Source organism: Aquarana catesbeiana, linkage group LG05 (assembly GCF_042186555.1).
Source record: "Aquarana catesbeiana isolate 2022-GZ linkage group LG05, ASM4218655v1, whole genome shotgun sequence".
Classification (NCBI taxonomy): domain Eukaryota; kingdom Metazoa; phylum Chordata; class Amphibia; order Anura; family Ranidae; genus Aquarana; species Aquarana catesbeiana.
The window spans coordinates 653,288,498-653,311,703 of record NC_133328.1 but is presented as its reverse complement, the minus strand read 5'-3'; positions in this window follow the sequence as shown (position 1 = coordinate 653,311,703).

The following is a 23,206-nucleotide window of genomic DNA, read 5'->3' as shown; positions in this document are numbered from 1 at the left end:
GGTCTCGGGGGTCCCCGGTCAGTATTGGGGGGTCTCGGGGGTCCCCGGTCAGTATTGGGGTGTCCCCGGTCAGTATCGGGGGGTCTCGGGGGTCCCTGGTCAGTATCGGGGTGTCCCCGGTCAGTATCGGGGTGTCTCGGGTGTCCCCGGTCAGTATCGGGGTGTCTCGGGGGTCCCCGGTCAGTATCGGGGGGTCTCGGGGGTCTCCGGTTAGTATCGGGGTGTCTCGGGTGTCCCCGGTCAGTATCGGGGTGTCTCGGGTGTCCCCGGTCAGTATCGGGGGGTCTCGGGGGTCCCCGGTCAGTATTGGGGGGTCTCGGGGGTCCCCGGTCAGTATTGGGGTGTCCCCGGTCAGTATCGGGGTGTCTCGGGGGTCCCCGGTCAGTATCGGGGGGTCTCGGGGGTCCCCGGTCAGTATCGGGGTGTCCCCGGTCAGTATTGGGGTGTCCCCGGTCAGTATCGGGGTGTCTCGGGGGTCCCCGGTCAGTATCGGGGGGTCTCGGGGGTCCCCGGTCAGTATCGGGGTGTCCCCGGTCAGTATTGGGGGGTCCCCGGTGATTTTTGGGGGGTCTCGGGGGTCCCCGGTCAGTATCGGGGTGTCTCGGGGGTCCCCGGTTAGTATCGGGGGGTCTCAGGTTTCCCCGGTCAGTATTGGGGGGTCCCCGGTGATTTTCGGGGGTCCCCGGTCAGTATCGGGGGGTCTCCGGTCAGTATCGGGGGGTCTCGGGTGTCCCCGGTTAGTATCGGGGGGTCTCAGGTTTCCCCGGTCAGTATTGGGGGGTCCCCGGTGATTTTCGGGGGTCCCCGGTCAGTATCGGGGTGTCTCGGGGGTCCCCGGTCAGTATCGGGGTGTCCCCGGTCAGTATCGGGGTGTCTCGGGGGTCCCCGGTCAGTATCGGGGTGTCTCGGGGGTCCCCGGTCAGTATTGGGGTGTCTCGGGTGTCCCCTGGTCAGTATCGGGGGGTCTCGGGTGTCCCCGGTTAGTATCGGGGGGTCTCAGGTTTCCCCGGTCAGTATTGGGGGGTCCCCGGTGATTTTCGGGGGTCCCCGGTCAGTATCGGGGTGTCTCGGGGGTCCCCGGTCAGTATTGGGGTGTCCCCGGTCAGTATCGGGGTGTCTCGGGTGTCCCCGGTCAGTATCGGGGTGTCTCGGGGGTCCCGGTCAGTATCGGGTGTCCCCGGTCAGTATCGGGGGGTCTCGGGGGTCTCCGGTCAGTATCGGGGTGTCTCGGGGGTCCCCGGTCAGTATCGGGGTGTCTCGGTCAGTATCGGGGTGTCCCCGGTCAGTATCGGGGTGTCTCGGGTGTCCCCGGTCAGTATCGGGGGGTCTCGGGGGTCCCCGGTCAGTATTGGGGGGTCTCGGGGGTCCCCGGTCAGTATTGGGGTGTCCCCGGTCAGTATCGGGGGGTCTCGGGGGTCCCCGGTCAGTATCGGGTGTCCCCGGTCAGTATCGGGGGGTCTCGGGGGTCCCCGGTCAGTATTGGGGGGTCTCGGGTGTCCCCGGTCAGTATCGGGGGGTCTCGGGGGTCCCCGGTCAGTATTGGGGGGTCTCGGGGGTCCCCGGTCAGTATTGGGGTGTCCCCGGTCAGTATCGGGGGGTCTCGGGGGTCCCTGGTCAGTATCGGGGTGTCCCCGGTCAGTATCGGGGTGTCTCGGGTGTCCCCGGTCAGTATCGGGGTGTCTCGGGGGTCCCCGGTCAGTATCGGGGGGTCTCGGGGGTCTCCGGTTAGTATCGGGGTGTCTCGGGTGTCCCCGGTCAGTATCGGGGTGTCTCGGGTGTCCCCGGTCAGTATCGGGGGGTCTCGGGGGTCCCCGGTCAGTATTGGGGGGTCTCGGGGGTCCCCGGTCAGTATTGGGGTGTCCCCGGTCAGTATCGGGGTGTCTCGGGGGTCCCCGGTCAGTATCGGGGGGTCTCGGGGGTCCCCGGTCAGTATCGGGGTGTCCCCGGTCAGTATTGGGGGGTCCCCGGTGATTTTTGGGGGGTCTCGGGGGTCCCCTGTCAGTATCGGGGTGTCTCGGGGGTCCCCGGTCAGTATCGGGGGGTCTCGGGTGTCCCCGATTAGTATCGGGGGGTCTCAGGTTTCCCCGGTCAGTATTGGGGGGTCCCCGGTGATTTTCGGGGGTCCCCGGTCAGTATCGGGGTGTCTCGGGGGTCCCCGGTCAGTATCGGGGTGTCCCCGGTCAGTATCGGGGTGTCTCGGGGGTCCCCGGTCAGTATCGGGGTGTCTCGGGGGTCTCCGGTCAGTATCGGGGTGTCTCGGGTGTCTCCGGTCAGTATCGGGGTGTCTCGGGGGTCCTCGGTCAGTATCGGGGTGTCTCGGGGGTCTCCGGTCAGTATCGGGGTGTCTCGGGTGTCTCCGGTCAGTATCGGGGTGTCTCGGGGGTCTCCGGTCAGTATCGGGGTGTCTCGGGGGTCTCCGGTCAGTATCGGGGTGTCTCCGGTCAGTATCGGGGTGTCTCGGGGGTCTCCGGTCAGTATCGGGGGGTCTCGGGGGTCCCCGGTCAGTATCGGGGTGTCTCGGGGGTCTCCGGTCAGTATCGGGGTGTCTCGGGTGTCCCCGGTCAGTATCGGGGTGTCTCGGGTGTCCCCGGTCAGTATCGGGGGGTCTCCGGTCAGTATCGGGGTGTCTCGGGTGTCCCCTGGTCAGTATCGGGGGGTCTCGGGGGTCCCCGGTCAGTATCGGGGTGTCCCCTGGTCAGTATCGGGGTGTCTCGGGTGTCCCCGGTCAGTATCGGGGTGTCTCGGGTGTCCCCGGTCAGTATCGGGGTGTCTCGGGTGTCTCCGGTCAGTATCGGGGTGTCTCGGGTGTCCCCGGTCAGTATCGGGGTGTCTCGGGTGTCTCCGGTCAGTATCGGGGTGTCTCGGGGGTCCCCGGTCAGTATCGGGGTGTCTCGGGTGTCTCCGGTCAGTATCGGGGTGTCTCCGGTCAGTATCGGGGTGTCTCGGGTGTCCCCGGTCAGTATCGGGGTGTCTCGGGTGTCTCCGGTCAGTATCGGGGTGTCTCGGGGGTCTCCGGTCAGTATCGGGGTGTCTCGGGTGTCCCCGGTCAGTATCGGGGTGTCTCGGGTCAGTATCGGGGTGTCTCGGGTGTCCCCGGTCAGTATCGGGGTGTCTCGGGTGTCTCCGGTCAGTATCGGGGTGTCTCGGGGGTCTCCGGTCAGTATCGGGGTGTCTCGGGTGTCTCCGGTCAGTATCGGGGTGTCTCGGGTGTCTCCGGTCAGTATCGGGGTGTCTCGGGGGTCTCCGGTCAGTATCGGGGTGTCTCGGGGGTCTCCGGTCAGTATCGGGGTGTCTCGGGTGTCCCCGGTCAGTATCGGGGTGTCTCGGGTCAGTATCGGGGTGTCTCGGGTGTCCCCGGTCAGTATCGGGGTGTCTCGGGTGTCTCCGGTCAGTATCGGGGTGTCTCGGGGGTCTCCGGTCAGTATCGGGGGGTCTCGGGGGTCTCCGGTCAGTATCGGGGTGTCTCGGGTGTCTCCGGTCAGTATCGGGGTGTCTCGGGTGTCTCCGGTCAGTATCGGGGTGTCTCGGGGGTCTCCGGTCAGTATCGGGGTGTCTCGGGTGTCCCCCGGTCAGTATCGGGGTGTCTCGGGGGTCTCCGGTCAGTATCGGGGTGTCTCGGGTGTCCCCGGTCAGTATCGGGGTGTCTCGGGTGTCCCCGGTCAGTATCGGGGTGTCTCGGGTGTCTCCGGTCAGTATCGGGGTGTCTCGGGGGTCTCCGGTTAGTATCGGGGGGTCTCGGGGGTCTCCGGTCAGTATCGGGGTGTCTCAGGGGTCTCCGGTTAGTATCGGGGGGTCTCGGGGGTCTCCGGTCAGTATCGGGGTGTCTCGGGGGTCTCCGGTCAGTATCGGGGTGTCTCGGGTGTCCCCCGGTCAGTATCGGGGTGTCTCGGGGGTCTCCGGTCAGTATCGTGGTGTCTCGGGTGTCTCCGGTCAGTATCGGGGTGTCTCGGGTGTCTCCGGTCAGTATCGGGGTGTCTCGGGTGTCCCTCGGTCAGTATCGGGGTGTCTCGGGGGTCTCCGGTCAGTATCGGGGTGTCTCGGGTGTCTCCGGTCAGTATCGGGGTGTCTCGGGTGTCCCCCGGTCAGTATCGGGGTGTCTCGGGGGTCTCCGGTCAGTATCGGGGTGTCTCGGGTGTCCCCCGGTCAGTATCGGGGTGTCTCGGGTGTCCCCGGTCAGTATCGGGGTGTCTCGGGTGTCTCCGGTCAGTATCGGGGTGTCTCGGGTGTCCCCGGTCAGTATCGGGGTGTCTCGGGTGTCCCCGGTCAGTATCGGGGTGTCTCGGGTGTCTCCGGTCAGTATCGGGGTGTCTCGGGTGTCCCCGGTCAGTATCGGTGTGTCTCGGGTGTCCCCGGTCAGTATCGGGGTGTCTCGGGTGTCCCCGGTCAGTATCGGGGTGTCTCGGGTGTCCCCGGTCAGTATCGGTGTGTCTCGGGTGTCCCCGGTCAGTATCGGGGTGTCTCGGGGGTCCCCCGGTCAGTATCGGGGTGTCTCGGGGGTCCCCGGTCAGTATCGGGGTGTCTCGGGTGTCCCCCGGTCAGTATCGGGGTGTCTCGGGTGTCCCCGGTCAGTATCGGTGTGTCTCGGGTGTCCCCGGTCAGTATCGGGGTGTCTCGGGGGTCCCCGGTCAGTATCGGGGTGTCTCGGGTGTCCCCCGGTCAGTATCGGGGTGTCTCGGGGGTCTCCGGTCAGTATCGGGGTGTCTCGGGGGGTCTCCGGTCAGTATCGGGGTGTCTCGGGTGTCCCCGGTCAGTATCGGGGTGTCCCCGGTCAGTATCGGGGTGTCTCGGGTGTCCCCCGGTCAGTATCGGGGGGTCTCGGGGGGTCTCCGGTCAGTATCGGGGTGTCTCGGGGGGTCTCCGGTCAGTATCGGGGTGTCTCGGGTGTCCCCGGTCAGTATCGGTGTGTCTCGGGTGTCCCCGGTCAGTATCGGGGTGTCTCGGGGGTCCCCGGTCAGTATCGGGGTGTCTCGGGTGTCCCCCGGTCAGTATCGGGGTGTCTCGGGGGTCTCCGGTCAGTATCGGGGTGTCTCGGGGGGTCTCCGGTCAGTATCGGGGTGTCTCGGGTGTCCCCGGTCAGTATCGGGGTGTCCCCGGTCAGTATCGGGGTGTCTCGGGTGTCCCCCGGTCAGTATCGGGGTGTCTCGGGGGGTCTCCGGTCAGTATCGGGGTGTCTCGGGGGGTCTCCGGTCAGTATCGGGGTGTCTCGGGGGTCTCCGGTTAGTATCGGGGGGTCTCGGGGGTCTCCGGTCAGTATCGGGGTGTCTCGGGGGTCTCCGGTTAGTATCGGGGTGTCTCGGGGGGTCTCCGGTCAGTATCGGGGTGTCTCGGGTGTCTCCGGTCAGTATCGGGGTGTCTCGGGGGTCTCCGGTCAGTATCGGGGTGTCTCGGGTGTCTCCGGTCAGTATCGGGGTGTCTCGGGGGTCTCCGGTCAGTATCGGGGTGTCTCGAGGGGTCTCCGGTCAGTATCGGGGTGTCTCGGGGGGTCTCCGGTCAGTATCGGGGTGTCTCGGGTGTCCCCCGGTCAGTATCGGGGTGTCTCGGGGGGTCTCCGGTCAGTATCGGGGTGTCTCGGGGGGTCTCCGGTCAGTATCGGGGTGTCTCGGGTGTCTCCGGTCAGTATCGGGGTGTCTCGGGGGGTCTCCGGTCAGTATCGGGGTGTCTCGGGTGTCTCCGGTCAGTATCGGGGTGTCTCGGGTGTCTCCGGTCAGTATCGGGGTGTCTCGGGGGTCTCCGGTCAGTATCGGGGTGTCTCGGGGGTCTCCGGTCAGTATCGGGGTGTCTCGGGTGTCCCCGGTCAGTATCGGGGTGTCTCGGGTGTCCCCGGTCAGTATCGGGGTGTCTCGGGTGTCTCCGGTCAGTATCGGGGGGGGTCTCGGGTGTCCCCGGTCAGTATCGGGGGGGGTCTCGGGTGTCTCCGGTCAGTATCGGGGTGTCTCGGGTGTCTCCGGTCAGTATCGGGGGGGGTCTCGGGTGTCCCCGGTCAGTATCGGGGTGTCTCCGGTCAGTATCGGGGGGGGTCTCGGGTGTCCCCGGTCAGTATCGGGGTGTCTCGGGTGTCTCCGGTCAGTATCGGGGTGTCTCGGGTGTCTCCGGTCAGTATCGGGGGGGGTCTCGGGTGTCCCCGGTCAGTATCGGGGTGTCTCGGGTGTCTCCGGTCAGTATCGGGGTGTCTCGGGGTGTCTCCGGTCAGTATCGGGGTGTCTCGGGTGTCTCCGGTCAGTATCGGGTGTCCCCGGTCAGTATCGGGGTGTCTCGGGTGTCTCCGGTCAGTATCGGGTGTCCCCGGTCAGTATCAGGGTGTCTCGGGTGTCTCCGGTCAGTATCGGGGGGGGTCTCGGGTGTCCCCGGTCAGTATCGGGGTGTCTCGGGTGTCTCCGGTCAGTATCGGGGTGTCTCGGGTGTCCCCGGTCAGTATCGGGGGGGGTCTCGGGTGTCCCCGGTCAGTATCGGGGTGTCTCGGGTGTCTCCGGTCAGTATCGGGGTGTCTCGGGGTGTCTCCGGTCAGTATCGGGGTGTCTCGGGTGTCTCCGGTCAGTATCGGGTGTCCCCGGTCAGTATCGGGGTGTCTCGGGTGTCTCCGGTCAGTATCGGGTGTCCCCGGTCAGTATCGGGGTGTCTCGGGTGTCTCCGGTCAGTATCGGGGGTCCCCGGTCAGTATCGGGGTGTCTCGGGTGTCTCCGGTCAGTATCGGGGTGTCTCGGGGTGTCTCCGGTCAGTATCGGGGTGTCTCGGGGTGTCTCCGGTCAGTATCGGGGTGTCTCGGGTGTCCCCGGTCAGTATCGGGGTGTCTCGGGTGTCCCCGGTCAGTATCGGGGTGTCTCGGGTGTCTCCGGTCAGTATCGGGGTGTCTCGGGTGTCTCCGGTCAGTATCGGGGTGTCTCGGGTGTCCCCGGTCAGTATCGGGGTGTCTCGGGTGTCTCCGGTCAGTATCGGGGTGTCTCGGGTGTCTCCGGTCAGTATCGGGGTGTCTCGGGTGTCTCCGGTCAGTATCGGGGTGTCCCCGGTCAGTATCGGGGTGTCTCGGGTGTCCCCCGGTCAGTATCGGGTGTCCCCGGTCAGTATCGGGGTGTCTCGGGTGTCTCCGGTCAGTATCGGGTGTCCCCGGTCAGTATCGGGGTGTCTCGGGTGTCTCCGGTCAGTATCGGGGGGGGTCTCGGGTGTCCCCGGTCAGTATCGGGGTGTCTCGGGTGTCTCCGGTCAGTATCGGGGTGTCTCGGGTGTCTCCGGTCAGTATCGGGGGGGGTCTCGGGTGTCCCCGGTCAGTATCGGGGTGTCTCGGGTGTCTCCGGTCAGTATCGGGGTGTCTCGGGTGTCTCCGGTCAGTATCGGGGGGGGTCTCGGGTGTCCCCGGTCAGTATCGGGGTGTCTCGGGTGTCTCCGGTCAGTATCGGGTGTCCCCGGTCAGTATCGGGGTGTCTCGGGTGTCTCCGGTCAGTATCGGGTGTCTCCGGTCAGTATCGGGGGTCCCCGGTCAGTATCGGGGTGTCTCGGGTGTCCCCGGTCAGTATCGGGGTGTCTCCGGTCAGTATCGGGGTGTCTCGGGGTGTCTCCGGTCAGTATCGGGGTGTCTCCGGTCAGTATCGGGGTGTCTCGGGTGTCCCCGGTCAGTATCGGGGTGTCTCGGGTGTCTCCGGTCAGTATCGGGGTGTCTCGGGTGTCTCCGGTCAGTATCGGGGTGTCTCGGGTGTCCCCCGGTCAGTATCGGGGTGTCTCGGGTGTCCCCGGTCAGTATCGGGGTGTCTCCGGTCAGTATCGGGGTGTCTCGGGGGTCCCCGGTCAGTATCGGGGTGTCTCCGGTCAGTATCGGGGTGTCTCGGGTGTCTCCGGTCAGTATCGGGTGTCTCCGGTCAGTATCGGGGTGTCTCGGGGGTCTCCGGTCAGTATCGGGGTGTCTCGGGGGTCTCCGGTCAGTATCGGGGTGTCTCGGGTGTCCCCCGGTCAGTATCGGGGTGTCTCGGGGGTCTCCGGTCAGTATCGGGGTGTCTCGGGTGTCCCCCGGTCAGTATCGGGGTGTCTCGGGTGTCCCCGGTCAGTATCGGGGTGTCTCGGGTGTCTCCGGTCAGTATCGGGGTGTCTCGGGTGTCCCCGGTCAGTATCGGGGTGTCTCGGGTGTCCCCGGTCAGTATCGGGGTGTCTCGGGTGTCTCCGGTCAGTATCGGGGTGTCTCGGGTGTCCCCGGTCAGTATCGGTGTGTCTCGGGTGTCCCCGGTCAGTATCGGGGTGTCTCGGGTGTCCCCGGTCAGTATCGGGGTGTCTCGGGTGTCCCCGGTCAGTATCGGTGTGTCTCGGGTGTCCCCGGTCAGTATCGGGGTGTCTCGGGGGTCCCCCGGTCAGTATCGGGGTGTCTCGGGGGTCCCCGGTCAGTATCGGGGTGTCTCGGGTGTCCCCCGGTCAGTATCGGGGTGTCTCGGGTGTCCCCGGTCAGTATCGGTGTGTCTCGGGTGTCCCCGGTCAGTATCGGGGTGTCTCGGGGGTCCCCGGTCAGTATCGGGGTGTCTCGGGTGTCCCCCGGTCAGTATCGGGGTGTCTCGGGGGTCTCCGGTCAGTATCGGGGTGTCTCGGGGGGTCTCCGGTCAGTATCGGGGTGTCTCGGGTGTCCCCGGTCAGTATCGGGGTGTCCCCGGTCAGTATCGGGGTGTCTCGGGTGTCCCCCGGTCAGTATCGGGGGGTCTCGGGGGGTCTCCGGTCAGTATCGGGGTGTCTCGGGGGGTCTCCGGTCAGTATCGGGGTGTCTCGGGTGTCCCCGGTCAGTATCGGTGTGTCTCGGGTGTCCCCGGTCAGTATCGGGGTGTCTCGGGGGTCCCCGGTCAGTATCGGGGTGTCTCGGGTGTCCCCCGGTCAGTATCGGGGTGTCTCGGGGGTCTCCGGTCAGTATCGGGGTGTCTCGGGGGGTCTCCGGTCAGTATCGGGGTGTCTCGGGTGTCCCCGGTCAGTATCGGGGTGTCCCCGGTCAGTATCGGGGTGTCTCGGGTGTCCCCCGGTCAGTATCGGGGTGTCTCGGGGGGTCTCCGGTCAGTATCGGGGTGTCTCGGGGGGTCTCCGGTCAGTATCGGGGTGTCTCGGGGGTCTCCGGTTAGTATCGGGGGGTCTCGGGGGTCTCCGGTCAGTATCGGGGTGTCTCGGGGGTCTCCGGTTAGTATCGGGGTGTCTCGGGGGGTCTCCGGTCAGTATCGGGGTGTCTCGGGTGTCTCCGGTCAGTATCGGGGTGTCTCGGGGGTCTCCGGTCAGTATCGGGGTGTCTCGGGTGTCTCCGGTCAGTATCGGGGTGTCTCGGGGGTCTCCGGTCAGTATCGGGGTGTCTCGGGGGGTCTCCGGTCAGTATCGGGGTGTCTCGGGGGGTCTCCGGTCAGTATCGGGGTGTCTCGGGTGTCCCCCGGTCAGTATCGGGGTGTCTCGGGGGGTCTCCGGTCAGTATCGGGGTGTCTCGGGGGGTCTCCGGTCAGTATCGGGGTGTCTCGGGTGTCTCCGGTCAGTATCGGGGTGTCTCGGGGGGTCTCCGGTCAGTATCGGGGTGTCTCGGGTGTCTCCGGTCAGTATCGGGGTGTCTCGGGTGTCTCCGGTCAGTATCGGGGTGTCTCGGGGGTCTCCGGTCAGTATCGGGGTGTCTCGGGGGTCTCCGGTCAGTATCGGGGTGTCTCGGGTGTCCCCGGTCAGTATCGGGGTGTCTCGGGTGTCCCCGGTCAGTATCGGGGTGTCTCGGGTGTCTCCGGTCAGTATCGGGGGGGGTCTCGGGTGTCCCCGGTCAGTATCGGGGGGGGTCTCGGGTGTCTCCGGTCAGTATCGGGGTGTCTCGGGTGTCTCCGGTCAGTATCGGGGGGGGTCTCGGGTGTCCCCGGTCAGTATCGGGGTGTCTCGGGTGTCTCCGGTCAGTATCGGGGGGGGTCTCGGGTGTCCCCGGTCAGTATCGGGGTGTCTCGGGTGTCTCCGGTCAGTATCGGGGTGTCTCGGGTGTCTCCGGTCAGTATCGGGGGGGGTCTCGGGTGTCCCCGGTCAGTATCGGGGTGTCTCGGGTGTCTCCGGTCAGTATCGGGGTGTCTCGGGGTGTCTCCGGTCAGTATCGGGGTGTCTCGGGTGTCTCCGGTCAGTATCGGGTGTCCCCGGTCAGTATCGGGGTGTCTCGGGTGTCTCCGGTCAGTATCGGGTGTCCCCGGTCAGTATCAGGGTGTCTCGGGTGTCTCCGGTCAGTATCGGGGGGGTCTCGGGTGTCCCCGGTCAGTATCGGGGTGTCTCGGGTGTCTCCGGTCAGTATCGGGGTGTCTCGGGTGTCCCCGGTCAGTATCGGGGGGGGTCTCGGGTGTCCCCGGTCAGTATCGGGGTGTCTCGGGTGTCTCCGGTCAGTATCGGGGTGTCTCGGGGTGTCTCCGGTCAGTATCGGGGTGTCTCGGGTGTCTCCGGTCAGTATCGGGTGTCCCCGGTCAGTATCGGGGTGTCTCGGGTGTCTCCGGTCAGTATCGGGTGTCCCCGGTCAGTATCGGGGTGTCTCGGGTGTCTCCGGTCAGTATCGGGGGTCCCCGGTCAGTATCGGGGTGTCTCGGGTGTCTCCGGTCAGTATCGGGGTGTCTCGGGGTGTCTCCGGTCAGTATCGGGGTGTCTCGGGGTGTCTCCGGTCAGTATCGGGGTGTCTCGGGTGTCCCCGGTCAGTATCGGGGTGTCTCGGGTGTCCCCGGTCAGTATCGGGGTGTCTCGGGTGTCTCCGGTCAGTATCGGGGTGTCTCGGGTGTCTCCGGTCAGTATCGGGGTGTCTCGGGTGTCCCCGGTCAGTATCGGGGTGTCTCGGGTGTCTCCGGTCAGTATCGGGGTGTCTCGGGTGTCTCCGGTCAGTATCGGGGTGTCTCGGGTGTCTCCGGTCAGTATCGGGGTGTCCCCGGTCAGTATCGGGGTGTCTCGGGTGTCCCCCGGTCAGTATCGGGTGTCCCCGGTCAGTATCGGGGTGTCTCGGGTGTCTCCGGTCAGTATCGGGTGTCCCCGGTCAGTATCGGGGTGTCTCGGGTGTCTCCGGTCAGTATCGGGGGGGGTCTCGGGTGTCCCCGGTCAGTATCGGGGTGTCTCGGGTGTCTCCGGTCAGTATCGGGGTGTCTCGGGTGTCTCCGGTCAGTATCGGGGGGGGTCTCGGGTGTCCCCGGTCAGTATCGGGGTGTCTCGGGTGTCTCCGGTCAGTATCGGGGTGTCTCGGGTGTCTCCGGTCAGTATCGGGGGGGGTCTCGGGTGTCCCCGGTCAGTATCGGGGTGTCTCGGGTGTCTCCGGTCAGTATCGGGTGTCTCCGGTCAGTATCGGGGGTCCCCGGTCAGTATCGGGGTGTCTCGGGTGTCTCCGGTCAGTATCGGGGGGGGTCTCGGGTGTCCCCGGTCAGTATCGGGGTGTCTCGGGTGTCTCCGGTCAGTATCGGGTGTCTCCGGTCAGTATCGGGTGTCCCCGGTCAGTATCGGGGTGTCTCGGGTGTCTCCGGTCAGTATCGGGTGTCTCCGGTCAGTATCGGGGGTCCCCGGTCAGTATCGGGGTGTCTCGGGTGTCCCCGGTCAGTATCGGGGTGTCTCGGGTGTCTCCGGTCAGTATCGGGGTGTCTCCGGTCAGTATCGGGGTGTCTCGGGGTGTCTCCGGTCAGTATCGGGGTGTCTCGGGTGTCCCCGGTCAGTATCGGGGTGTCTCGGGTGTCTCCGGTCAGTATCGGGGTGTCTCGGGTGTCCCCCGGTCAGTATCGGGGTGTCTCGGGTGTCCCCGGTCAGTATCGGGGTGTCTCCGGTCAGTATCGGGGTGTCTCGGGGGTCCCCGGTCAGTATCGGGGTGTCTCCGGTCAGTATCGGGGTGTCTCGGGTGTCTCCGGTCAGTATCGGGTGTCTCCGGTCAGTATCGGGGTGTCTCGGGGGTCTCCGGTCAGTATCGGGGTGTCTCGGGGGTCTCCGGTCAGTATCGGGGTGTCTCGGGGGTCCCCGGTCAGTATCGGGGTGTCTCGGGGGTCCCCGGTCAGTATCGGGGTGTCCCCGGTCAGTATCGGGGTGTCTCGGGGGTCCCCGGTCAGTATCGGGGTGTCCCCGGTCAGTATCGGGGTGTCTCGGGGGTCTCCGGTCAGTATCGGGGTGTCTCGGGTGTCTCCGGTCAGTATCGGGTGTCTCCGGTCAGTATCGGGGTGTCTCGGGGGTCTCCGGTCAGTATCGGGGTGTCTCGGGGGTCTCCGGTCAGTATCGGGGGGTCTCGGGGGTCCCCGGTCAGTATCGGGGGGTCTCGGGGGTCCCCGGTCAGTATCGGGGTGTCTCGGGGGTCTCCGGTCAGTATCGGGGGGTCTCGGGGGTCCCCGGTCAGTATCGGGGGGTCTCGGGGGTCCCCGGTCAGTATCGGGGTGTCTCGGGGGTCTCCGGTCAGTATCGGGGTGTCTCGGGTGTCCCCGGTCAGTATCGGGGTGTCTCGGGGGTCTCCGGTCAGTATCGGGGGGTCTCGGGGGTCCCCGGTCAGTATCGGGGGGTCTCGGGGGTCCCCGGTCAGTATCGGGGTGTCTCGGGTGTCCCCCGGTCAGTATCGGGGTGTCTCGGGTGTCCCCGGTCAGTATCGGTGTGTCTCGGGTGTCCCCGGTCAGTATCGGTGTGTCTCGGGTGTCCCCGGTCAGTATCGGGGTGTCTCGGGTGTCCCCGGTCAGTATCGGTGTGTCTCGGGTGTCCCCGGTCAGTATCGGGGTGTCTCGGGTGTCCCCGGTCAGTATCGGTGTGTCTCGGGTGTCCCCGGTCAGTATCGGTGTGTCTCGGGTGTCCCCGGTCAGTATCGGTGTGTCTCGGGTGTCCCCGGTCAGTATCGGGGTGTCTCGGGGGTCCCCGGTCAGTATCGGGGTGTCTCGGGTGTCCCCCGGTCAGTATCGGGGGGTCCCCGGTGATTTTCGGGGGTCCCCGGTCAGTATCGGGGTGTCTCGGGTGTCCCCCGGTCAGTATCGGGGTGTCTCGGGGGTCCCCGGTCAGTATCGGGGTGTCTCCGGTCAGTATCGGGGTGTCTCGGGTGTCCCCGGTCAGTATCGGGGTGTCTCGGGTGTCCCCCGGTCAGTATCGGGGGGTCTCGGGTGTCTCCGGTCAGTATCGGGGTGTCTCGGGTGTCTCCGGTCAGTATCGGGGTGTCTCGGGTGTCTCCGGTCAGTATCGGGGTGTCTCGGGTGTCTCCGGTCAGTATCGGGGTGTCCCCGGTCAGTATCGGGGTGTCTCGGGTGTCCCCCGGTCAGTATCGGGTGTCCCCGGTCAGTATCGGGGTGTCTCGGGTGTCTCCGGTCAGTATCGGGTGTCCCCGGTCAGTATCGGGGTGTCTCGGGTGTCTCCGGTCAGTATCGGGGGGGGTCTCGGGTGTCCCCGGTCAGTATCGGGGTGTCTCGGGTGTCTCCGGTCAGTATCGGGGTGTCTCGGGTGTCTCCGGTCAGTATCGGGGGGGGTCTCGGGTGTCCCCGGTCAGTATCGGGGTGTCTCGGGTGTCTCCGGTCAGTATCGGGGTGTCTCGGGTGTCTCCGGTCAGTATCGGGGGGGGTCTCGGGTGTCCCCGGTCAGTATCGGGGTGTCTCGGGTGTCTCCGGTCAGTATCGGGTGTCTCCGGTCAGTATCGGGGGTCCCCGGTCAGTATCGGGGTGTCTCGGGTGTCTCCGGTCAGTATCGGGGGGGGTCTCGGGTGTCCCCGGTCAGTATCGGGGTGTCTCGGGTGTCTCCGGTCAGTATCGGGTGTCTCCGGTCAGTATCGGGTGTCCCCGGTCAGTATCGGGGTGTCTCGGGTGTCTCCGGTCAGTATCGGGGGGGGTCTCGGGTGTCCCCGGTCAGTATCGGGGTGTCTCGGGTGTCTCCGGTCAGTATCGGGTGTCTCCGGTCAGTATCGGGTGTCCCCGGTCAGTATCGGGGTGTCTCGGGTGTCTCCGGTCAGTATCGGGTGTCTCCGGTCAGTATCGGGGGTCCCCGGTCAGTATCGGGGTGTCTCGGGTGTCCCCGGTCAGTATCGGGGTGTCTCGGGTGTCTCCGGTCAGTATCGGGGTGTCTCGGGGTGTCTCCGGTCAGTATCGGGGTGTCTCGGGTGTCCCCGGTCAGTATCGGGGTGTCTCGGGTGTCTCCGGTCAGTATCGGGGTGTCTCGGGTGTCCCCCGGTCAGTATCGGGGTGTCTCGGGTGTCCCCGGTCAGTATCGGGGTGTCTCCGGTCAGTATCGGGGTGTCTCGGGGGTCCCCGGTCAGTATCGGGGTGTCTCCGGTCAGTATCGGGGTGTCTCGGGTGTCTCCGGTCAGTATCGGGTGTCTCCGGTCAGTATCGGGGTGTCTCGGGGGTCTCCGGTCAGTATCGGGGTGTCTCGGGGGTCTCCGGTCAGTATCGGGGTGTCTCGGGGGTCCCCGGTCAGTATCGGGGTGTCTCGGGGGTCCCCGGTCAGTATCGGGGTGTCCCCGGTCAGTATCGGGGTGTCTCGGGGGTCCCCGGTCAGTATCGGGGTGTCCCCGGTCAGTATCGGGGTGTCTCGGGGGTCTCCGGTCAGTATCGGGGTGTCTCGGGTGTCTCCGGTCAGTATCGGGGGTCTCCGGTCAGTATCGGGGTGTCTCGGGGGTCTCCGGTCAGTATCGGGGTGTCTCGGGGGTCTCCGGTCAGTATCGGGGGGTCTCGGGGGTCCCCGGTCAGTATCGGGGGGTCTCGGGGGTCCCCGGTCAGTATCGGGGGGTCTCGGGGGTCCCCGGTCAGTATCGGGGTGTCTCGGGTGTCCCCCGGTCAGTATCGGTGTGTCTCGGGTGTCCCCGGTCAGTATCGGGGTGTCTCGGGGGGTCTCCGGTCAGTATCGGGGTGTCTCGGGTGTCTCCGGTCAGTATCGGGGTGTCTCGGGTGTCCCCGGTCAGTATCGGGGTGTCTCGGGTGTCCCCGGTCAGTATCGGTGTGTCTCGGGTGTCCCCGGTCAGTATCGGGGTGTCTCGGGTGTCCCCGGTCAGTATCGGGGTGTCTCGGGTGTCCCCGGTCAGTATCGGGGTGTCCCCGGTCAGTATCGGGGTGTCTCGGGTGTCTCCGGTCAGTATCGGGGTGTCTCGGGTGTCCCCGGTCAGTATCGGGGTGTCTCGGGTGTCTCCGGTCAGTATCGGGGTGTCTCGGGTGTCCCCGGTCAGTATCGGGGTGTCTCGGGTGTCCCCGGTCAGTATCGGTGTGTCTCGGGTGTCCCCGGTCAGTATCGGGGTGTCTCGGGGGTCCCCGGTCAGTATCGGGGTGTCTCGGGTGTCCCCCGGTCAGTATCGGGGGGTCCCCGGTGATTTTCGGGGTGTCTCGGGTGTCTCCGGTCAGTATCGGGGTGTCTCGGGTGTCCCCCGGTCAGTATCGGGGGGTCCCCGGTGATTTTCGGGGGTCCCCGGTCAGTATCGGGGTGTCTCGGGTGTCCCCCGGTCAGTATCGGGGTGTCCCCGGTCAGTATCGGGGTGTCTCGGGTGTCTCCGGTCAGTATCGGGGTGTCTCGGGTGTCCCCGGTCAGTATCGGGGTGTCTCGGGTGTCTCCGGTCAGTATCGGGGTGTCTCGGGTGTCCCCGGTCAGTATCGGGGTGTCTCGGGTGTCCCCGGTCAGTATCGGTGTGTCTCGGGTGTCCCCGGTCAGTATCGGGGTGTCTCGGGGGTCCCCGGTCAGTATCGGGGTGTCTCGGGTGTCCCCCGGTCAGTATCGGGGGGTCCCCGGTGATTTTCGGGGTGTCTCGGGTGTCTCCGGTCAGTATCGGGGTGTCTCGGGTGTCCCCCGGTCAGTATCGGGGGGTCCCCGGTGATTTTCGGGGGTCCCCGGTCAGTATCGGGGTGTCTCGGGTGTCCCCCGGTCAGTATCGGGGTGTCTCGGGGGTCCCCGGTCAGTATCGGGGTGTCTCCGGTCAGTATCGGGGTGTCTCGGGTGTCCCCGGTCAGTATCGGGGTGTCTCGGGTGTCCCCCGGTCAGTATCGGGGGGTCTCGGGGGGTCTCCGGTCAGTATCGGGGTGTCTCGGGGGGTCTCCGGTCAGTATCGGGGTGTCTCGGGTGTCCCCCGGTCAGTATCGGGGTGTCTCGGGGGGTCTCCGGTCAGTATCGGGAGGTCTCGGGTGTCCCCGGTCAGTATCGGGGTGTCTCGGGTGTCTCCGGTCAGTATCGGGGTGTCTCGGGTGTCCCCCGGTCAGTATCGGGGTGTCTCGGGGGGTCTCCGGTCAGTATCGGGAGGTCTCGGGTGTCTCCGGTCAGTATCGGGGTGTCTCGGGTGTCCCCCGGTCAGTATCGGGGTGTCTCGGGGGGTCTCCGGTCAGTATCGGGAGGTCTCGGGTGTCCCCGGTCAGTATCGGGGTGTCTCGGGTGTCCCCCGGTCAGTATCGGGGGGTCTCGGGTGTCTCCGGTCAGTATCGGGGTGTCTCGGGTGTCTCCGGTCAGTATCGGGGGGTCTCGGGTGTCCCCGGTCAGTATCGGGAGGTCTCGGGGGTCCCCGGTCAGTATCGGGGGGTCTCGGGGGGTCCGGTGACCGGAAGTGGCGGCGCTGAGGGGCTCCGCAGTGACCGGAAGTAGAAGGGGGCGGTGACGCAGCGGTGACGTCGGTGTGTGTCGGGGACGCGCACTGTGTGTGTGTGTGTGGGAGGCGCGCTCCCGCGGTCGGTTCTGATCAGTTAGTACGGCGGAGAGCGGACACCACCCACCCGGGACCCCCACCCGGGGCTGACACCCCACCTACCTACCGAGCAACCTACCGCACCCCTCATCTCCATCCAGCATGAATTTCCCTCCCCCCGGTTTGTCGGGGAGCCCCCAGTCTTCTCTGACCTCCCAGGTGTCGGTGTCAGGCTCCTCCTCCTCCCAGTTTGGTACTGGTCCAGGATCGGCCCCCCCACCCTCCGGGGCCCCCCCTTATGTCCTCTCTAATTCGGTGGCGATTCGGGGGGAGATCCAGCGATTTGAGTCGGTGCACCCCAATATCTACGCCATCTACGACCTGATAGAACGAGTGGACGACTTATCCCTCCAGAACCAGATCCGGGAACACGTCATCTCCATCGAAGGTGAGGCGGGATGTGGGGTAGGTGCGTTGTCCTGGTTGGGGTAGGTACGTTGTCCTGGTTGGGGTAGGTGCCTTGTCCTGGTTGGGGTAGGTGCCTTGTCCTGGTTGGGGTAGGTGCCTTGTCCTGGTTGGGGTAGGTGCCTTGTCCTGGTTGGGGTAGGTGCCTTGTCCTGGTTGGGGTAGGTGCCTTGTCCTGGTTGGGGTAGGTGCCTTGTCCTGGTTGGGGTAGGTGCCTTGTCCTGGTTGGGGTGGGTGCCTTGTCCTGGTTGGGGTGGGTACGTTGTCCTGGTTGGGGTAGGTGCGTTGTCCTGGTTGGGGTAGGTACCTTGTCCTGGTTGGGGTAGGTGCCTTGTCCTGGTTGGGGTAGGTGCCTTGTCCTGGTTGGGGTAGGTGCCTTGTCCTGGTTGGGGTAGGTGCCTTGTCCTGGTTGGGGTAGGTGCGTTGTCCTGGTTGGGGTAGGTACCTTGTCCTGGTTGGGGTAGGTGCCTTGTCCTGGTTGGGGTAGGTACCTTGTCCTGGTTGGGGTAGGTGCCTTGTCCTGGTTGGGGTAGGTGCCTTGTCCTGGTTGGGGTAGGTGCCTTGTCCTGGTTGGGGTAGGTGCCTTGTCCTGGTTGGGGTAGGTGCGTTGTCCTGGTTGGGGTAGGTGCGTTGTCCTGGTTGGGGTAGGTGCGTTGTCCTGGTTGGGGTAGGTGCGTTGTCCTGGTTGGGGTAGGTACCTTGTCCTGGTTGGGGTAGGTGCCTTGTCCTGGTTGGGGTAGGTGCCTTGTCCTGGTTGGGGTAGGTGCCTTGTCCTGGTTGGGGTAGGTGCCTTGTCCTGGTTGGGGTAGGTGCGTTGTCCTGGTTGGGGTAGGTGCGTTGTCCTGGTTGGGGTAGGTGCGTTGTCCTGGTTGGGGTAGGTGCGTTGTCCTGGTTGGGGTAGGTGCGTTGTCCTGGTTGGGGTAGGTGCGTTGTCCTGGTTGGGGTAGGTGCGTTGTCCTGGTTGAGGTAGGTGCGTTGTCCTGGTTGAGGTAGGTGCGTTGTCCTGGTTGAGGTAGGTGCGTTGTCCTGGTTGGGGTAGGTGCTTTGTCCTGGTTGGGGTAGGTACAGGTATGTTGTCCTGGTTGGGGTAGGTATGTTGTCCTTGTTGGGCCAAGTGCCTTGTCCTGGTTGGGGTAGGTACGTTGTCCTGGTTGGGGTAGGTACGTTGTCCTGGTTGGGGTAGGTATGTTGTCCTGGTTGGGGTAGGTGCCTTGTCCTGGTTGGGGTAGGTGCCTTGTCCTGGTTGGGGTAGGTGCCTTGTCCTGGTTGGGGTAGGTGCCTTGTCCTGGTTGGGGTAGGTGCCTTGTCCTGGTTGGGGTAGGTGCCTTGTCCTGGTTGGGGTAGGTGCCTTGTCCTGGTTGGGGTAGGTGCCTTGTCCTGGTTGGGGTAGGTGCCTTGTCCTGGTTGGGGTAGGTGCCTTGTCCTGGTTGGGGTAGGTGCGTTGTCCTGGTTGGGGTAGGTGCGTTGTCCTGGTTGGGGTAGGTGCGTTGTCCTGGTCGGGGTAGGTGCCTTGTCCTGGTCGGGGTAGGTGCCTTGTCCTGGTCGGGGTAGGTGCCTTGTCCTGGTCGGGGTAGGTGCCTTGTCCTGGTCGGGGTAGGTGCCTTGTCCTGGTCGGGGTAGGTACAGGTATGTTGTCCTGGTTGGGGTAGGTATGTTGTCCTTGTTGGGCCAAGTGCCTTGTCCTGGTTGGTGGGTTGGTAGGTACGTTGTCCTGGTTGGGGTAGGTACAGGAATGTTGTCCTGGTTGGTGGGTTGGTAGGTGCCTTGTCCTGGTCGGGGTAGGTGCCTTGTCCTGGTCGGGGTAGGTGCCTTGTCCTGGTCGGGGTAGGTGCCTTGTCCTGGTCGGGGTAGGTGCCTTGTCCTGGCTGCGGTAGGTGCCTTGTCCTGGCTGCGGTAGGTGCCTTGTCCTGGCTGCGGTAGGTGCCTTGTCCTGGCTGCGGTAGGTACGTTGTCCTGGCTGCGGTAGGTACGTTGTCCTGGCTGCGGTAGGTGCCTTGTCCTGGCTGCGGTAGGTGCCTTGTCCTGGCTGCGGTAGGTGCCTTGTCCTGGCTGCGGTAGGTACGTTGTCCTGGCTGCGGTAGGTACGTTGTCCTGGCTGCGGTAGGTACGTTGTCCTGGCTGCGGTAGGTACGTTGTCCTGGCTGCGGTAGGTACGTTGTCCTGGCTGCGGTGGGTGCCTTGTCCTGGTTGGGGTGGGTGCCTTGTCCTGGTTGGGGTAGGTGCCTTGTCCTGGTTGGGGTAGGTGCCTTGTCCTGGTTGGGGTAGGTGCCTTGTCCTGGTTGGGGTAGCTACAGGTACCTTGTCCTGGTTGGGGTAGGTAAGTTGTCCTGGTTGGGGTAGGTACAGGTACGTTGTCCTGGTTGGGGTGGGTACGTTGTCCTGGTTGGGGTGGGTGCCTTGTCCTAGTTGGGGTAGGTACTGGTGTGTTGTCCTGGTTGGGGTAGGTACCTTGTCCTGGTTGGGGTGGGTACCTTGTCCTGGTTGGGGTGGGTACCTTGTCCTGGTTGGGGTGGGTACCTTGTCCTGGTTGGGGTAGGTACCTTGTCCTGGTTGGGGTAGGTACCTTGTCCTGGTTGGGGTAGGTACCTTGTCCTGGTTGGGGTAGGTACAGTTACCTTCTCCTGGTTGGGGTAGGTACAGGTGCCTTGTCCTGGTTGGGGTAGGTGCCTTGTCCTGGTTGGGGTAGGTGCCTTGTCCTGGTTGGGGTAGGTGCCTTGTCCTGGTTGGGGTAGGTACCTTGTCCTGGTTGGGGTAGGTACCTTGTCCTGGTTGGGGTAGGTACCTTGTCCTGGTTGGGGTAGGTACCTTGTCCTGGTTGGGGTAGGTACCTTGTCCTGGTTGGGGTAGGTACAGTTACCTTGTCCTGGTTGGGGTAGGTACAGGTACCTTGTCCTGGTTGGGGTGGGTACCTTGTCCTTGTTAGGGTGGGTGCCTTGTCCTGGTTGGGGTAGGTACAGGTGTGTTGTCCTGGTTGGGGTAGGTATGTTGTCATGATTGGGGTAGGTATGTTGTCATGATTGGGGTAGGTACGTTGTCTTGATTGGGGTAGGTACGTTGTCTTGATTGGGGTAGGTACGTTGTCTTGATTGGGGTAGGTACGTTGTCCTGGTTGGGGTAGGTGCCTTGTCCTGGTTGGGGTAGGTGCCTTGTCCTGGTTGGGGTAGGTACGTTTTCCTGGTTGGGGTAGGTACGTTTTCCTGGTTGGGGTAGGTACGTTTTCCTGGTTGGGGTAGGTACGTTTTCCTGGTTGGGGTAGGTACGTTTTCCTGGTTGGGGTAGGTACGTTTTCCTGGTTGGGGTAGGTACGTTTTACCTGGTTGGGGTAGGTACGTTTTACCTGGTTGGGGTAGGTACGTTTTACCTGGTTGGGGTAGGTACGTTTTACCTGGTTGGGGTAGGTACGTTTTCCTGGTTGGGGTGGGTGCCTTGTCCTGGTTGGGGTAGGTACAGGTGTGTTGTCCTGGTTGGGGTAGGTACAGGTGTGTTGTCCTGGTTGGGGTAGGTGCGTTGTCCTGGTTGGGGTGGGTACGTTGTCCTGGTTGGGGTGGGTACGTTGTCCTGGTTGGGGTGGGTACGTTGTCCTGGTTGGGGTAGGTACCCTGTCCTGGTTGGGGTAGGTACCCTGTCCTGGTTGGGGTAGGTTCCCTGTCCTGGTTGGGGTAGGTTCCCTGTCCTGGTTGGGGTAGGTTCCCTGTCCTGGTTGGGGTAGGTTCCCTGTCCTGGTTGGGGTAGGTTCCCTGTCCTGGTTGGGGTAGGTGCGTTATCCTAGGTACAGGTGCGTTGTCCTGGTTGGGGTAGGTACAGGTGTGTTGTCCTGGTTGGGGTGGGTACCTTGTCCGGGTAGGTGTGTTGGCCTGGTTGGGGTGGGTGCCTTGTCCTGGTTGGGGTAGGTACGTTTTCCTGGTTGGGGTAGGTACGTTTTCCTGGTTGGGGTAGGTACGTTTTCCTGGTTGGGGTAGGTACGTTTTCCTGGTTGGGGTAGGTACGTTTTCCTGGTTGGGGTAGGTACGTTTTCCTGGTTGGGGTGGGTACCTTGTCCTGGTTGGGGTGGGTACCTTGTCCTGGTTGGGATGGGTGCCTTTTCCTGGTTGGGGTAGGTACAGGTATTTTGTCCTGGTTGGGGTAAGTACCTTGGGGTAGGTGCGTTGTCCTGGTTGGGGTAGGTACAGGTGCGTTGTCCTGGTTGGGGTAGGTACAGGTGCCTTGTCCTGGTTGGGGTAGGTACAGGTGCCTTGTCCTGGTTGAGGTATTTGCGTTGTCCTGGTTGGGGTAGGTACAGGTGTGTTGTCCTGGTTTGGGTGGGTAAGTTGTCCTGGTTGGAGTAGGTACGTTGGGGTAGGTACGTTGTCGTTATTGGGGTTGGTATGTTGTCCTGGTTGGGGTAGTTACGTTGTCCTGGTTGGGGTAGTTACGTTGTCCTGGTTGGGGTAGTTACGTTGTCCTGGTTGGGGTAGTTACGTTGTCCTGGTTGGGGTAGGTGCGTTGTCCTGGTTGAGGTAGGTGCGTTGTCCTGGTTGGGGTAGGTGCGTTGTCCTGGTTGGGGTAGGTGCGTTGTCCTGGTTGTGGTAGGTGCGTTGTCCTGGTTGAGGTAGGTGCGTTGTCCTGGTTGGGGTAGGTGCGTTGTCCTGGTTGGGGTAGGTGCGTTGTCCTGGTTGAGGTAGGTGCGTTGTCCTGGTTGAGGTAGGTGCGTTGTCCTGGTTGAGGTAGGTGCGTTGTCCTGGTTGAGGTAGGTGCGTTGTCCTGGTTGAGGTAGGTGCGTTGTCCTGGTTGAGGTAGGTGCGTTGTCCTGGTTGAGGTAGGTGCGTTGTCCTGGTTGAGGTAGGTGCGTTGTCCTGGTTGAGGTAGGTGCGTTGTCCTGGTTGAGGTAGGTGCGTTGTCCTGGTTGAGGTAGGTGCGTTGTCCTGGTTGAGGTAGGTGCGTTGTCCTGGTTGAGGTAGGTGCGTTGTCCTGGTTGGGGTAGGTGCGTTGTCCTGGTTGGGGTAGGTGCGTTGTCCTGGTTGGGGTAGGTGCGTTGTCCTGGTTGGGGTAGGTGCGTTGTCCTGGTTGGGGTAGGTGCGTTGTCCTGGTTGGGGTAGGTGCGTTGTCCTGGTTGGGGTAGGTGCGTTGTCCTGGTTGGGGTAGGTGCGTTGTCCTGGTTGGGGTAGGTGCGTTGTCCTGGTTGGGGTAGGTACAGGTATGTTGTCCTGGTTGGGGTAGGTACGTTGTCCTGGTTGGGGTAGGTGCCTTGTCCTGGTTGGGGTAGGTGCCTTGTCCTGGTTGGGGTAGGTGCCTTGTCCTGGTTGGGGTAGGTGCCTTGTCCTGGTTGGGGTAGGTGCCTTGTCCTGGTTGGGGTAGGTGCCTTGTCCTGGTTGGGGTAGGTGCCTTGTCCTGGTTGGGGTAGGTGCCTTGTCCTGGTTGGGGTAGGTGCCTTGTCCTGGTTGGGGTAGGTGCCTTGTCCTGGTTGGGGTAGGTGCCTTGTCCTGGTTGGGGTAGGTGCCTTGTCCTGGTTGGGGTAGGTGCGTTGTCCTGGTTTGGGTAGGTGCGTTGTCCTGGTTTGGGTAGGTGCGTTGTCCTGGTTTGGGTAGGTGCGTTGTCCTGGTTGGGGTAGGTGCGTTGTCCTGGTTGGGGTAGGTGCGTTGTCCTGGTTGGGGTAGGTGCGTTGTCCTGGTTGGGGTAGGTGCGTTGTCCTGGTTGGGGTAGGTGCGTTGTCCTGGTTGAGGTAGGTGCGTTGTCCTGGTTGAGGTAGGTGCGTTGTCCTGGTTGAGGTAGGTGCGTTGTCCTGGTTGAGGTAGGTGCGTTGTCCTGGTTGGGGTAGGTGCGTTGTCCTGGTTGGGGTAGGTGCGTTGTCCTGGTTGAGGTAGGTGCGTTGTCCTGGTTGAGGTAGGTGCGTTGTCCTGGTTGGGGTAGGTGCGTTGTCCTGGTTGAGGTAGGTGCGTTGTCCTGGTTGGGGTAGGTGCGTTGTCCTGGTTGGGGTAGGTGCGTTGTCCTGGTTGAGGTAGGTGCGTTGTCCTGGTTGGGGTAGGTGCGTTGTCCTGGTTGGGGTAGGTACAGATGCCTTGTCGCGGTAGGTACGTTGCCCTGGTTTGGGTAGGTACAGATAGGTTGCCCTGGTTGGGGTAAAAATAGGTTGGGGTAGGTACCTTGTCCGGGTTGGGACAGGTACAGATACATTGTCCCGGTTGGGGTAGTTACCTGTACCAGTTGGGGTAGGTACCGGTACCTTGTCTCGGTTGGGGTAGGTAC